This window comes from Molossus molossus, unplaced genomic scaffold (genome assembly GCF_014108415.1).
Source record: "Molossus molossus isolate mMolMol1 unplaced genomic scaffold, mMolMol1.p scaffold_m16_p_1, whole genome shotgun sequence".
In the NCBI taxonomy this organism is placed as follows: domain Eukaryota; kingdom Metazoa; phylum Chordata; class Mammalia; order Chiroptera; family Molossidae; genus Molossus; species Molossus molossus.
Window position 1 is genome coordinate 61,377,337 of NW_023425344.1, and position 14,115 is coordinate 61,391,451.

The following is a 14,115-nucleotide window of genomic DNA, read 5'->3' on the forward strand; positions in this document are numbered from 1 at the left end:
TCACCCCTGGTCATATCTTTTGGTTCAGGAAGGGCACTAGGCCTAAATTGGCCAATCACATTGAAGAACTTCACTTTGATATTTGAGTGAAGAAATATCTCCTACAGACTGATCACTTCCAAACTGAGAAGCATGTAGCTGAGGGAACCACTCAACAGTGGTCGTTTTGCAACAGAAAGATGCCTGTGAAGTTAGGATCAAACAGCAAAGAAGAGTTACCAAGACATGAAGGACAGGTTACCAGGTCCTGGTTACATTCTTTGAACTACCAAATCAATTTCTGCCCATAGCTATCCCTACCTCTAGACTTAGTTGATTGGTAAATTCCCTTTATCAGTTAAAGCAGTTTAACTTGCCAATTTATCTCTCCAAATCAAAAGTATTCTAACTGCGTGCTCGCTTCGGCAGCACATATACTAAAAAATTGGAACGATACAGAGAAGATTAGCATGGCCCCTGCGCAAGGATGACACGCAAATTCGTGAAGCGTTCCATATTTTTTTACCTCAAAAAATTAAAAATTGAACTTCCATTTGACCCAGTGATCCCACTTCTAGGAATATACCCTAAGAAGCCTGAAACACCAATCAGAAAGAATATAGGTACCCCCGTGTTTGTAGCAGCACTATTTACAATCACTAAGATCTGGAAACAGCCCAAGTGTCCATCAGTAGACGAATGGATAAAAAAGCTGTGGTACATATACACAATGGAGTACTACACAGCTGTAAGAAAGAAAGATCTCTTATCCTTTGAGACTACATGGAGGGACCTGGAAAGTATCATACTAAGTGAAACAAGCCAAACAGAGAAAGACAAGTATCATATGATCTCACTTATTTGTGGAATATAATGAACATAGCAGTCTGAGGAATGGGGTAGTTCCAGAGACGTGGAAGTGGGGTACAGACTGACAATCCCCAGAAGAGGGGGTGGTGGGGGAGAGATAAACCACAGAACTTATATGCATGTATGCATGAACAGTGGACATGGACAACAGACTGGGGACAGGGCAGGGAGGGAGGAGGAGGGGGGAATCAGTGGGGGGAAAAGGAGAAATATCTGTAACAAAAATTAATAAAAAATAAATAAATTTTTTTTAAAAAGTATTCTAACTGCTGAATTGCTGGTTGTCAGCTTTGCATTACAACCACCTGACTTGTACCCTCTCTGCTTTGCAGAGACTTTAGGAACATTTCCCAGAATCTCCTTCCTTTGTGGCTCTGAGTTAGAGTGTGCCAATGAGAGATACTCACAGTAGTTTAAGAAGGCAGAGAAAAAATGTTTGAATTCTCAGGAAGTTGTGGCAGCATCACAGACTTCTCTTCTCCCAGGGGACTGTGGCAGTTTCCAGCTTCTCAGATCTCGCCACAAACTCTCACATTGCAGTTGTGACAGCCAAACACAATGGCTTCTCAGACTTTTGTGCAAACTCCTGGTTTGCGGTCAAGGTGACCATAAATGGCAGCTTCTCTAACTCTTTCATAAGCTCTGGCTTTTTATATTTCTCCATGAGTTCTGGCTTCTTCAGTCTGCTCCAATGCTTCATCCAGTCATTGTAAATATTCTCTAATCCTTTTGCTGCAGTTCCCAGACCTTTATTTCCTCCAGCTTCTCCTACATTCACCTAATCCTCAGTCCCTACATTAAATCTCTATTCCAGAATAATTGCAGTGGCTTTGTTTCTTCACTACACCTAGTTATTGGTAATATAAGTAGTTTCCAGGAAGCACAGAACCTTAAGGATGGGAACTGGCTTTCTGAACCTTTTGATTTAAAGGACCCCATTGCCAGTAATAAAGGTATTAGTAGTCCATGGCATACAATGGTAAATGGTTAATTATCACCTGGGACTACTAAGAAATTGCTGCAATGTGATAACATAGTAGAAATAAAGGGTACAAGGACTGTGGAGTGGGGTGGCTATTTCAAATTACACTGGAGAACTTAGAGAAAGAAAATTATCAGCTCAAGGTGTAAATTCCTACTGCAGTCTGGTTAAGGAACCAGAAAGTTTCTTACTGATTTGGGGGGTAGGGGGAATCCTTACCTAATATAACCACAGGGTCAAGATTTCTGAAAAGTCCAAAAAGTGGTCATGAAGATGACTGAATTAGAAAGCAAATTGAGCCCTGGCCGGTTTGGTTCAGCGGTTAGAGCGTCGGCCTGCGGTCCTGAGAGACCCGGGTTCGGTTCCCGCTAGGGGCGCGTACCTCGGTTGCAGTTTGTTCCCAGCCCTGGTCGGTTGTGCAGGTGGCAGCCACTCGATGTGTTCCTTTCACATCGATGTTTCTTTCTCTCTCTCTGTTCCTCTCTCTCCCTCCCACTCTACCTGAACAAAAAATGGAGGAATGTCCTCGGGTGAGGATAAAAAAAAAAGAAAGCAAATTGAATTTATTTGCATGATCTATGTTAAGGTTAAAGTATTGATCAGGAAAAAATGGAACTGAAAATTAGATGGGGACATTTGGACAGATTTAAATGAAGCTGAGAACCTTGAACCCCAAAAGTTTGTTGAGCCTTACTTGCCAGCAAAAACAGTTTTTCCTCTACTGTGGTAGGCAGAATAATGGCCCCAAAAGACATCTACATCCTAATCCCCCAAAACTGTGAATATATTACCTCACATGCCGAAAAGGATAGCACAGCTATGATTAAATTAAGGCTTTTGAAATGGAAAGATTATCCTGGATTATCTGGGTGGTCTGAATGTCACCACAAGGGTCCTTAATTGAGGGAGGCAGGAGGGTCAGATTGCTAAAATATTTCTCAAAAGTGATACAGTATTTGTTCAAGAGGACTAGAACATAAACATTTTTTTTAGTCAGCTGATAGTTTAACTGTATGACTAGCTGACAGTCTGGATCCCACATAGCTCTATTTGTGGGGGCTGATTTTTTCCTTCATTGCACCATTGTTATATGATGATGGTAATAATAATCCAGTAGAAAGACAAAAACTGGTGATGTAGGTGGAAATGGGGTGTGTGTGTGTGGGGGGGGTAATTGCAAAAGCCAATTTCTTAAGTAGGTGAGAGGAGATGGTATCCCCTGCACAAGAGGGAATAGAGATGGTTCTTCCATTTGAACAAAGGAAGATTATATGAGTACAGATGTAGGTTGATCGATAGGTTTGGTGATAAATGGGTAATTAGTTCTGATTCTTTTTATTTTTCTCAGCTAGTTAAGAAGTCTGTCATTAGTTGAGAACATGGACGGGGTGGAGATAGAAAAGATTTAAGGCCCTGGCCGGTTTGGCTCAGCGGTTAGAGCGTCGGCCTGCGGTCCTGAGAGACCCGGGTTCGGTTCCCGCTAAGGGCGCGTACCTCGGTTGCAGTTTGTCCCCAGCCCTGGTTGGTTGTGTGGGTGGCAGCCACTCGATGTGACACATCGATGTTTCTCTCTCTCTCTCTGTTCCTCTCTCTCCCTCCCCCTCTACCTGAACAAAAAATGGAAAAATGTCCTCGGGTGAGGATAAAAAATTAAAAAAAAGATTTAAGTATACTAGGGAACATGGAAGCAAAACTTTAATTAAAAAAAAATGTTGATCAGGCCCTGGCCGGTTTGGCTCAGTGGTTGGAGCATTGGCCTGCGGACCAGAGAGTCCTAGGTTTGGTTCCCGCTAGGGGCATGTAACCAAAAAAACAAACAAACAAACAAAAAAATGTTGATCAGGACAGAGCCCACAAAGAACCTTTTGGATGCTACTGGAGATCTCCTTATAAGATTTGAGAGCACACTCCCTCCAGAAACCTTCAGCAGTATGTCACTGAAGTGGGCGTGTGGTCATTTAACCAGCTACAGTTTAACATCTTGTCTATTCAACCAGCTCCTGTTCTGCACCTTAACCCTGAGAACTCATGAGAAACTCAGGTAGTAAACACCTTTTGAGTTGTCTGCCAAGCCATGACTTCCTTCTCTGAACTCTACCCCAACCAAGGGTGGCCCCTTTGCAGCCAAATTTATATTAGATGATCCCACCCCTACTTCCATTGCCAAAGCCAAAGCCAGGGTGGACATCTGACTCAAGCAATCAACTAGATTTTCTCTCCTGGGAATTGAATCGGGGTACTGGGTCTCTAAGTACTTAGGCAAAGGGCAGGAGGTAGGAGAAATTTGATTATGAAATTGAGCAGCCTTTTTGCACTATGTGAATCAGAGAAGTTGAGAACATAGATTTGGGTGTGAAGGGAAGAGAGAATGGAGCAGATGTGTACAAAGAACCAGGGACCAGAAAGCATGTGTTCCTGACAAGATGCAAATGGTAACTGCCTTGGTCCTTGATGATATACCAGTCACTAACTTTTGTCCTCAGCTGAAATTACTCCTTGAGTTATAAGCAATGCTCCTGGTTCGCCTGGATTCACAATTTAACATGAGAAAATCTAAATTTCTGTTACTGTAACCCAAAGAACCTTGATCAAGAGCAAAGATATATCAAATGCTATGATAAAACCAGGAAATACTGTATGTATAGTAGTTTGCTAATCTAATATAATAACCAGTTCTGTCAGAAAAAAAATAAAATAAAAAAGGAAGTGACATGAGGTTGGATGACTATTTGGTGACTATGCAGAGTCGGAAAACTTGGAAAGAAAAGGCAATAGTCAATGCATACAATTCAACTGTAATTTAAAAAAATTGTTGATTGATTGATTGATTTTAGAGGGAGAGAGAAACATTGATTTGTTGTTCCATTTATTTATACATTCATTGGTTGATTCTTGTATTTGCCCTGACCAGGGGTCGAACCTGTAACCTTGGTGTATCAGGATGATGCTCTAACCAACTGAGCTGTCTGGCCAGGGCTATAATTTTTTAATCATTAAAAAATCGTTTGGTTTGAAAAACCATGACAATAAAGATAAATCACTCATAAGACTACCTTTCTAATATAACCACTCATGAAGTGTTTCATGTCAGTTTTTTTCTTATGTGTTTGCTTTTAAACCATGAAATTACAATGTAAAATAGAACTGCATATTGGACTTTTTCGTTAGATATTATGTCATACATATTTCCTATATTGCTGCATAATTTTCATACCTAAAATTGTAGTGGCTGCCTATATTTTATTGAATTGATCCTACTATAAAAATAACACTACAGTGGTTATTTATTGTCTTCCCACAACTCTTTGGTCCACTGGCCGACGCTCTAACCGCTGAGCCAAACCAGCCAGGGCCATTGTTGACACTCTTACAGGTGTCCTCCATTCCCCTCCTTTACCCCCTCCAACCAACCCCACCCCTCTTTCCCCTGGCCTTCACTACACTGTTATCTGTGTCCATGAGCTATGCATATATATTCTTTGGCTAATCTCTTCACCTTCTTTTATCCAGTCCCCCCTCCCCCGCCTCTTTTCTGACAACTGTCAGTCTGTTCCATGTATCCATCTATGCCTCTGGTTCTGTTTTGTTCGTCAGTTTATTTTGTTCATTAGATCCCACATATTAGTGAGATCATATGGTATTTGTCTTTTTCTGACTGGCTTATTTCACTTAGCATAATACTCTCCAGGTCCATCTATGCTGTTGCAAAGGGTGAGTTCCTTCTTTTTTATAGCCACGTAGTATTCCATTGTATAAATATACCATAGCTTTTTTTTGGTTTTGTTTTTGTTTTTGATCACTCATGTTCTTATTTCACTGTAAATGAACCTGAGCAGCTTGGGCTTGGCTTTGCCCTGGGCTACTGACTTCAGGCCTTTGTACTTCCAGAACCTGCAGGAAGGTCCCTGGGTGCTGGATAAGTCACTCAACCACAGAAATGGATAGAAAAGTCCAGGTGGGCAGCGAGTTCCCCCTGGCAGCCAGTGGAGATCACTGTAGCCACTAAAGCTGGACCTCTCCTTTTTCTAGTTGGTGTGGGGCAGGGTTATCGAGGTCACTCATACTGCAGGAGGGAGAAAAAGAGCACAGTCCCCAGCTTCTTCCTGCCCTTCATCGAGGTCAGCTCCACTAAGCTCACCATTCCAACACCTCAGCTCTCAGCTGGCCCAGCAGCTCACAGGCTGCACGCATGGTGGACACAGTGGGGCCCGGCAGCTTTCCTTGCTTTCGGATGAGCACAAAGCTCAAGCCAAGTTCCTGGGCCAGGGAGGGACCAAACAGAAAGCCTCGAGAGTCTAGGCGGGTGATGTAGTCGATCTTGCCGCCGCCGTGGGTCTTCTTCAGGTAGTTCACCAGGAGGCTGATGGAAGCGCGGAAGGAGTCGGGATGCTTCAGGAGGGGTGAGATGTCCCTGAACAGCACGATGGAGGTGGAGAAGTCCGGGAAGCTGTGGATGCGCCCACCCCCTCCCCCACCAGCTGCAGCTGGAGGTCTGCTATTGCTACACCCGCTAGTGTCAGCGAATGGGATACCATAGCTTTTTTTTTTTTTTTTTTTTGGTATGTGCCCCTAGCGGGAACCTAATCGGGACTCTCTGGTCCGCAGGCCGATGCTCCAACTGCTGAGCCAAACCGGCCAGGGCTACCGTAGCTTTTTATCCGCTCATCTACTGATGGACACTTGGGCTGTTTCCAGATCCCGGCTATTGTAAATAATGCTGCTATGAACACAGAGGTGCATATATTCCTTCTGATTGGTGTTTTGGGATTCTTAGGATATATTCCCAGTTTTTTGAGGTAACTTCATACTGTTTTACACAGTGGCTGCACCAGTCTGCATTCTCACACACAGTGTACTAGGTTTCTCTTTTTTCCACATCCTCGCCAGTACTTGCTTGATTTACTAATGGTAACCATTCTGGCAGATGTGAGATGATACCTCATTGTTGTTTTAATTTGCATTTCTCTGATGATTAGCGACATTGAGCATTTTTCATGTCTATTGGCCATCTGTATGTTCTCTTTGGAGAAGTGTCTATTTCAGTCCTTTGCCCATTTTTTAATTGGATTGTTGGTGTTGAATTGTATAAGTTCTTTATATATTTTGGAATTCAACTCCTTATCAAATGTATCCACAGGTAAATATGTTCTCCCATACAGTGGGTTCCCTTTTCATTTTGTTGATGGTTTCTTTTGCTGTGCAGAAAGGCCCTCTCTTAGACTAAAACACTGTACATTTAAGAAGTCCCCAGGGACTTCAGTGATGTTAAGCACATCACTCTTCTAAACTCAAAATAAAAGTGGAAATTTGAGTTCTGAATAGGTAAAATGATCTACTGACATTTCCAGCCCAGAATTCTCAGGGTTCTTCACTTCATGAAGAAAGACCTAGTCATCCTTAGTAAGGAAGAACACCCAGGAAAACTGCTGGTTGTTACCGTCCACAACTTACGGGCATTCTTCTTTTCTTCTCTTTCATCCCTGGGGTACCATATTGTTCGCTTGTTCTGTGCTGCATCCACAGCAGTTTTTCTGATTCATTTCCCTGTGAAAAATTAAATTTCCCAGCTTTTGTTTTCCTAACATCTTCCACCTTCTACAACCCAAAATCATCTTTGTGACACCAGATTCCCACAACCCCTCTTTGTTCCAGTCATATCTCCATAGTCCATAAATTATCCCTACTGGCTGACTCTGATTTTCTTATTCCATGTTTCCTTACTGTGACTTTACAAGAAAGATTCAGACAAAGTAACTTAAACTAACTGTTTTTGACTGATAGTTTAACTTTCTAATTGAAAAAGTAATACCTATTTTAAAATAAATATTTGTATACATTATAGAAAATTGATAAAGTATGAATTTTTTATTATTTTCTGTATTTTTACTATTTGTCATTTGGTTAAGAAAGAAAAAAAAGAAACTGCCCTGGCTGGTTTGGCTCAGCAGTTAGAATGTCAGCCCGCAGATGTGTACCACTCAATGTGTACCTTTCACGTCAATGTTTCTCTCTCTTTCTCTCTCTCTCCCTCCTTCCCTCCTACTCTATGTGAACTAAAATGGAAAAATGTCCTCAGGTGAGGATAAAAAAAAGAAACTAGTTCTTCCTGTGGTTCAAGGAGCATTTAAAGAATGCACAAACAAAATTATTTTCAGTTATCCTTTCTTTTTGTAAGGTGAAGGAAAAAAAATCTTTGTGTTACCTGATGGCCATCCCAGAAAGCCCAAAGATATTTTAAGCACAAAAGACATCTTACATTTTTTTGTTGTTGTTCTGAATGTAGGGACTAATATAGTAAAGACAAAATCTAGAAGAATTTTCAGAGTAGACTATATATATATATATATATATATATATATGAACAGAAGTCATAGATTAAAAACATTTTTTTTTGCCCTGGCTGGTATGGCTCAGTGGTTGGAGTATTGGCCTGCAGTCCAGAGAGTCCCAGGTTCGGATCCCATTGGGGGCACGTACCTCGGTTACAGTTTGTCCCCAGCCCCGGTTGGGGTCGTGTGGGTGGCAGCCAGTTGATGTGTCTCTCTCACATTGATGTTTCTCTCTCTGTCTTCCTCCTTCTAGAAAAAAAAAACAAACATTTTTTTTTTCTTTATTGATTTTAGAGAAAGAGGAAGGGAGAAGGAGAGAAACATAGAAACATCAATGAGAGAGAACATCAATTAGTTGTCTCCTGCATGCTCCCCACTGGGGATTGGGCCCACAACCTGCGCATATGCCCTGACTGAGAATCATACCAGCAACCTCTCGGTGCATGGATCAATGCTCAACCTCTAAGCCGCACCGGCCAGGCAGAAGTCATAGATTTTAAAACCTAGGACATACTTATTGTACATGTTTTAAAACCACAGCAATAAGGAACAGTGATTGCTAGGAACTTAACTTAAAAGTGAGGAATTTTTGGTTAAAATTATTCAAGAGTATTCTAGAAGTCCAGAGAATTAAAAGAATATTTTGGTGATTAAAAAGAACATCTTGGTGTCTGTGCAGATACTGACTTGGTCATTTTCCAAAAAAGAATCAATTCTAATTTACTTATTTTTTTAAAAAAGAATATCATCCATGTACCAACTTGTAGTAAAGAATTTGTAAGTTCTTTTTAAATATAATTTTAAAAAATTGATTTTAGAAAGAGAGGAAGGGAGAGGGAGGGAGAGAGAGAAACATCCATGTTAGAGAAAAACATGAACCAGTTGCCTCCCACACTGGTGATTGAACCTGAAACCTGGGTATATGCCCTGACTGGGAATGGAACTAGTAACTTTTTGGTGTATAGAACGTCGTTCAACCAACTGAACCACACTGGCCAGGGCTGTCAGCTATTTTTAAATGAACAAAGCTACTGACATTGATTACATTTTAATTTTTTTTTTAACCATTTACAGAGGATTCTTGAGTTAATCATAATGTACATTTATATGTGTATATTTAGACATATAATTACATAAGTATATAGATATTTTATAAAATTAAAGCTTTATCTTTAAAGATAAAATTAATCTTATAAGCATATTAAATCAATGTGTTTAATACTTGAAATTACATTTAAATAAACCAATATTTTATTTATAAAACAGATAAGCTATATCCACTATCTTGTATACATACTTATATTTTTCTGTAATTATTATAAGTATAGTCTTCATTCTTTTGTTAATTATTACCCTTATCCAAAGTAACCAACTTTTGTTATCTCCAGACACAGAGAAACCTAAAAGACAATAAACTAAGAAATATCTCTCTCATTTTTTTAGTATACATTTTTTAGTATACATTATCTTTGACGAATTTAAGCTGGTAAAACAAAAACATATATGACATGACATATGGCATATATGACATATGGCATTTGCACATTCTGTTAATTTATAGTCATCTTATAATGTTTAAGAATAAGACTAGATTGGTGCCCTGGCCAGTTTGGCTCAGCAGTTAGAGCGTCGGCCTGTGGTTGAGAGAGACCTGGGTTCGGTTCCCGCTAAGGGCATGTATTTCAGTTGCAGTTTGTCCCCAGCCCTGGTTGGGTCTTGTGGGTGGCAACCACTCAATGTGTCCCTTTCACGTCGATGTTTCTCTCTCTCTTTTCCTCTCTCTCCCTCCCACTCTATCTGAAAAAACAAAAAAATGTCCTTGGGTGAGGATAAAAAAATAAAATAAACAAATAAATCAAGCCCAGCGGGTGTGACTAAGTGGTTGAGTGTCGACCCATGTACCAAGAGGTCACCAGTTCGATTCCCAGTCCGGGCACATGCCCAGGAGGTGGGCCACATCTCCATTGGGGGGCATGCAGGAAGTGGCCAACTGATGTTCTCTCTCATCGATGTTTCTCTCTCTCTTTCTGTCTCTCTAAAATCAATAAAGAAATCAATGAGCCCTGGCCGGTTTGGCTCGGCGGTTAGAGCTTCCACCTCCGACCAGAGAGGCCCGGGTTCAGTTCCCACTAAGGGCATGTACCTTGGTTGCAGTTTGGCCCCAGCCCGGGTTGGGGTCGTGTGGGTAGCAACCATTCAATGTGTCTCTTTCACGTAGATGTTTCTCTCTCTTCCTCCCTCTCTCCCTCCCGCTCTATCTGAAGATAAATGCAAAAAAAAAAAAAAATCAATGAGACCAAAGGTGTAATTTTTTTATTTCAAATGCAAATATTTGAAAATTTTTAATTGTATCCTTACCCCAAGTGTTTAAAATCACTTTTTCTATATTATAAAAGTAATGCATACTCAAAAATGCCTTTTCTTTTTCTTATCTCCAATAATGTGGTTAAGTATGGTTCTAAAGTCCTAGAAGTTCCCCTTCTCTGAGGGGTATATATTCCAAGACCCCCAGTTGAGCCTGAAACTGTGGATAACACCTAACCTGATATTTACTGTTTTTCTATACATATATACTTATGATGAAGTCTAATGTATAAATTAAGCATAAGAAAGTAATGATAATTAATGATAAAATAGAACACTGAATGTACTGTAACAAAAGTTATGTGAATATAATGTCTCAGCAAACAAATTTTATTTCCTTCACAATTTTCAAGGATTTGTTCTTACTGTAGATTCTAGCAAGCTCAGCATACATTTTTTTCTTTATTTATTAAGTCTAGACCTTCTACCTTTTCACTTACAGTACTGTATGCCAAAGGCTTCTCTTTGGCATATCTGAATTCCCAGTATCACAACTCTTGAGCTTTGGGGTCATCGTTAAGTATAGTAAGTTACTTGAACAAAAGCACTGTGAAACCATAGTAGTTGATCCAATAATTGAGACAGCTAAGTATGACAGGCGGGGACACACTGGACAAAGGGATGATTCACATCCCAGCAGGGCAGCTTGAGATTTTATCATTGCCCTGGCTGGTTATGCTCAGCGGTTAGAGCATCGGCCTGCGAACTAGAGAGTCCCAAGTTCGGTTCCCACTAGGGGCACGTACCAAAAAAAAAAAAAAAGAGAGAGAGAGAGAGATTTTATCGCACTACTCAGAAAGGTGCACAATTTAAAACTTATGAATTATTTCTGGAATTTCCCATTTAATATTTTTGAACTGTAGGTAACAAACTGGGGAAAGCAAAACCAAGGATAAGGAGACTACTGTAGTGATGAAAATTCTTGGACTTATTTTCAACATTTTAAAAGTCTGATATAAATCACATATTGAAAAATCAGCACAAACTAACAAAAATTGTTTCTTTCATTTTATCTGGCATTATATTAACTTGGTGGTACAATGCTGATGATCACCTATAAGAGAAGTTCTGACAGCCATATATATGCTTTTGATTAACAGAAATGTCACTACATAATAAGAACAATATTCTATTTGTCAAGTACAGCTATTCAAAACATACAGTCCATGGGGAGAAAATATTTAATGTTTCCTTGTAATGAAAAATGTTGGAACTAGCCCAATACCACTTAGTCCCCACTATCACACCCTCTTTTCCTCTCTCTGCTTACGTAGTCTATGAAAAACTAAGTTTGTCCCAAATGTCTTATGGTTTAGGAACAACCTAGATAATCACTGTCAGTTCTATAGGACTTATTTTTCATGGGAACAAGCAGTGGCTCCAGTTTATCAGAGGAACAAGAATGAATCAATTGTAATAAAATCCTACTTTCCTTCAAAAGATCTCAGCACTCACAAACTAACTGTATTCAAGACTGCTGACCAGTCTTAATGCTTAAAATTCATTCCCAGAACAAACATTTCTGTTCATAATATAGGCTTCAGAGATGTTTGATAGTTTAATAGTAGCCAGATAGAAATTTAAGTTTCCAAAACATAGTGAGTTAGTATTTTCAATTAGCTAACTTCCCAAACTTGAAAAATCAGGGGATTAATCAAGGTTTTGCACAGGGCCTTTTGTGAGACTGGCCATTTCTCTCATCAATAGAATAACACTATATGAGTATTCACCAGCTAATAAACACAAATACAGTGATACCTCGGTTCTCGAACATAATTCGTTCCAGGAGGACGGTCGAGAACCAAATTGTTCGAGAACCGAAGCAATGAAACCAATAGGAAATAATGGAAACTGGATTAATTCGTTCCAAGCCCCAGAAAATGCCTATTTACTGGCCTAATTTGTATATAATATGTAGAAAAACATAAGTCTCAACAAGAAATAAAAGTGTACAGTATGTCTAAGGGTTAAATTCAGTGTAAAGCGTGACTCTCTCCACAAAGCGTGACTCTCTCTCTGCACTCACACTGATGACGCAAGTATCAGCTGAAGAAGCTCCCTTTGTGCAACTCATCAGTAACAGAAAATTAAATAAATTTTAAGTCGGTTTGCCATAAAAGCAAACAATATCAAGAACCTCTTAAGCTAAATGGCTTTAAAAGTCTGTAATTTCCCTGGACCTATATTTATATATTTACATATGTACATTTTTATTTTTGTCTGAAGAGGTATGCAGGATAAGGATAGTGTTTCTCAGATGTTTTTAACTTGTGCTGATCTTTGACAAACCACCTTATGCATTGTCTTTTTAAATTCTTAGATTTTAAGTAACATATTAGAGATTGTTTTCAAGCTATACCTCAGTCCAACCACCATGTGATTATGATATGCCTCGCCAAGTGGTACTACCTTGTAATTGGATACTGATAGAGTAAAACCAGAGATAAACTATTTAAAGTAACACGAAGTCAGTCTTCAGGATATTCATTACCCAGACCACTGTATTCTTTCCTAGTTTATAAAATGTGGTTGAGAAGTCAAATATGAATTTATTTCACCAAAACTTGCTGAAACTCCACATCCAACTTGACTCTTTCAAGACAAAAATATAAAATCCCGCCATGGCCAGTTTGGCTCAGCGGTTAGAGCGTTGGCCTGTGGTCCAGAGAGACCCGGGTTCAGTTCCCACTAAGGGCACATACCTTGGTTGCGGTTTGTCCCCGGCCCCTGGTTGGGTTGTGCAGGTGGCAACTACTCGATGTGTCCCTTTCATGTCGATGTTTCTCTCTCTCTCCCTCCCACTCTGTCTGAACAAAAAATGAAAAAATGTCCTTGGGAGAGGATTAAAAAAAAAAGATTAAAAAAAAAAATGTATATATATAAAATCCCAACCAATTCTAAAAGAACAGCCCATATTTTTATGGGTAATACTTTTGTATGTTAATCCACACCCAAGGATATTTTTACATTGACTTTTTGGAGTGAAATGGAGGAAGGGAGAAACATATTGGTCGTCTCCCACACGACCACTACTGGGGCTGGGAATCCAACCTGCAACCCAGGTAACATGCCCTTGACCAGGAATTGACCCCCGACCCTTTGGTATGTGGGTGAGCCAGACTGGCCAGAGCTATGGCTAATACACTTTTGAATGACAATGTTAAAGATAAAGTTGAATTGCTTTTGCTCAAAAAGTTGAGACCACAGTAAATGGCAGTCCTATTAGGTTGGAGTCAAGATTAAGAATGACATTTTCTTTTTTTGCTTAATGCTAGAATCAATTCAAATGATGTAAATATATACTCATCTCCAACTAAAAATTTATTTATATACCTGCAGTATCCTGAATTACCTTTTCAATCAGTGCAAAGTTAACATTTTGTGGTGGACTTCCTATCAAATCTTGGTAGTGAATTTTTCAGATAGGTGTTTTATAATTAAAGATTAGGAAAGGGTTGGGCCCGTCACCATTATGAAAAAGATGTATGGAAGAGAATGAAATAAAAGCTCTGCTTGTCCATGCTTAGTATCCCAAAAGACATCTTAATTCTTGATATTCCTCATTTTAGACACACAGCTATGAAACTATGG

General features: G+C 39.7%; 1 non-coding gene and 1 pseudogene across 1 annotated transcript; one reads left to right on the plus strand and one right to left on the minus strand.

Annotated features, from left to right (window-relative positions):
- Positions 1-392: 392 nt before the first annotated feature.
- On the plus strand, positions 393-501 carry LOC118621160. The gene has a single exon (XR_004957640.1). It is a non-coding gene; the product is annotated as a U6 spliceosomal RNA (small nuclear RNA).
- A 5,384-nt stretch (positions 502-5,885) lies between these two features.
- LOC118627577 lies at positions 5,886-6,366 on the minus strand (annotated as a pseudogene).
- Positions 6,367-14,115: the final 7,749 nt, after the last annotated feature.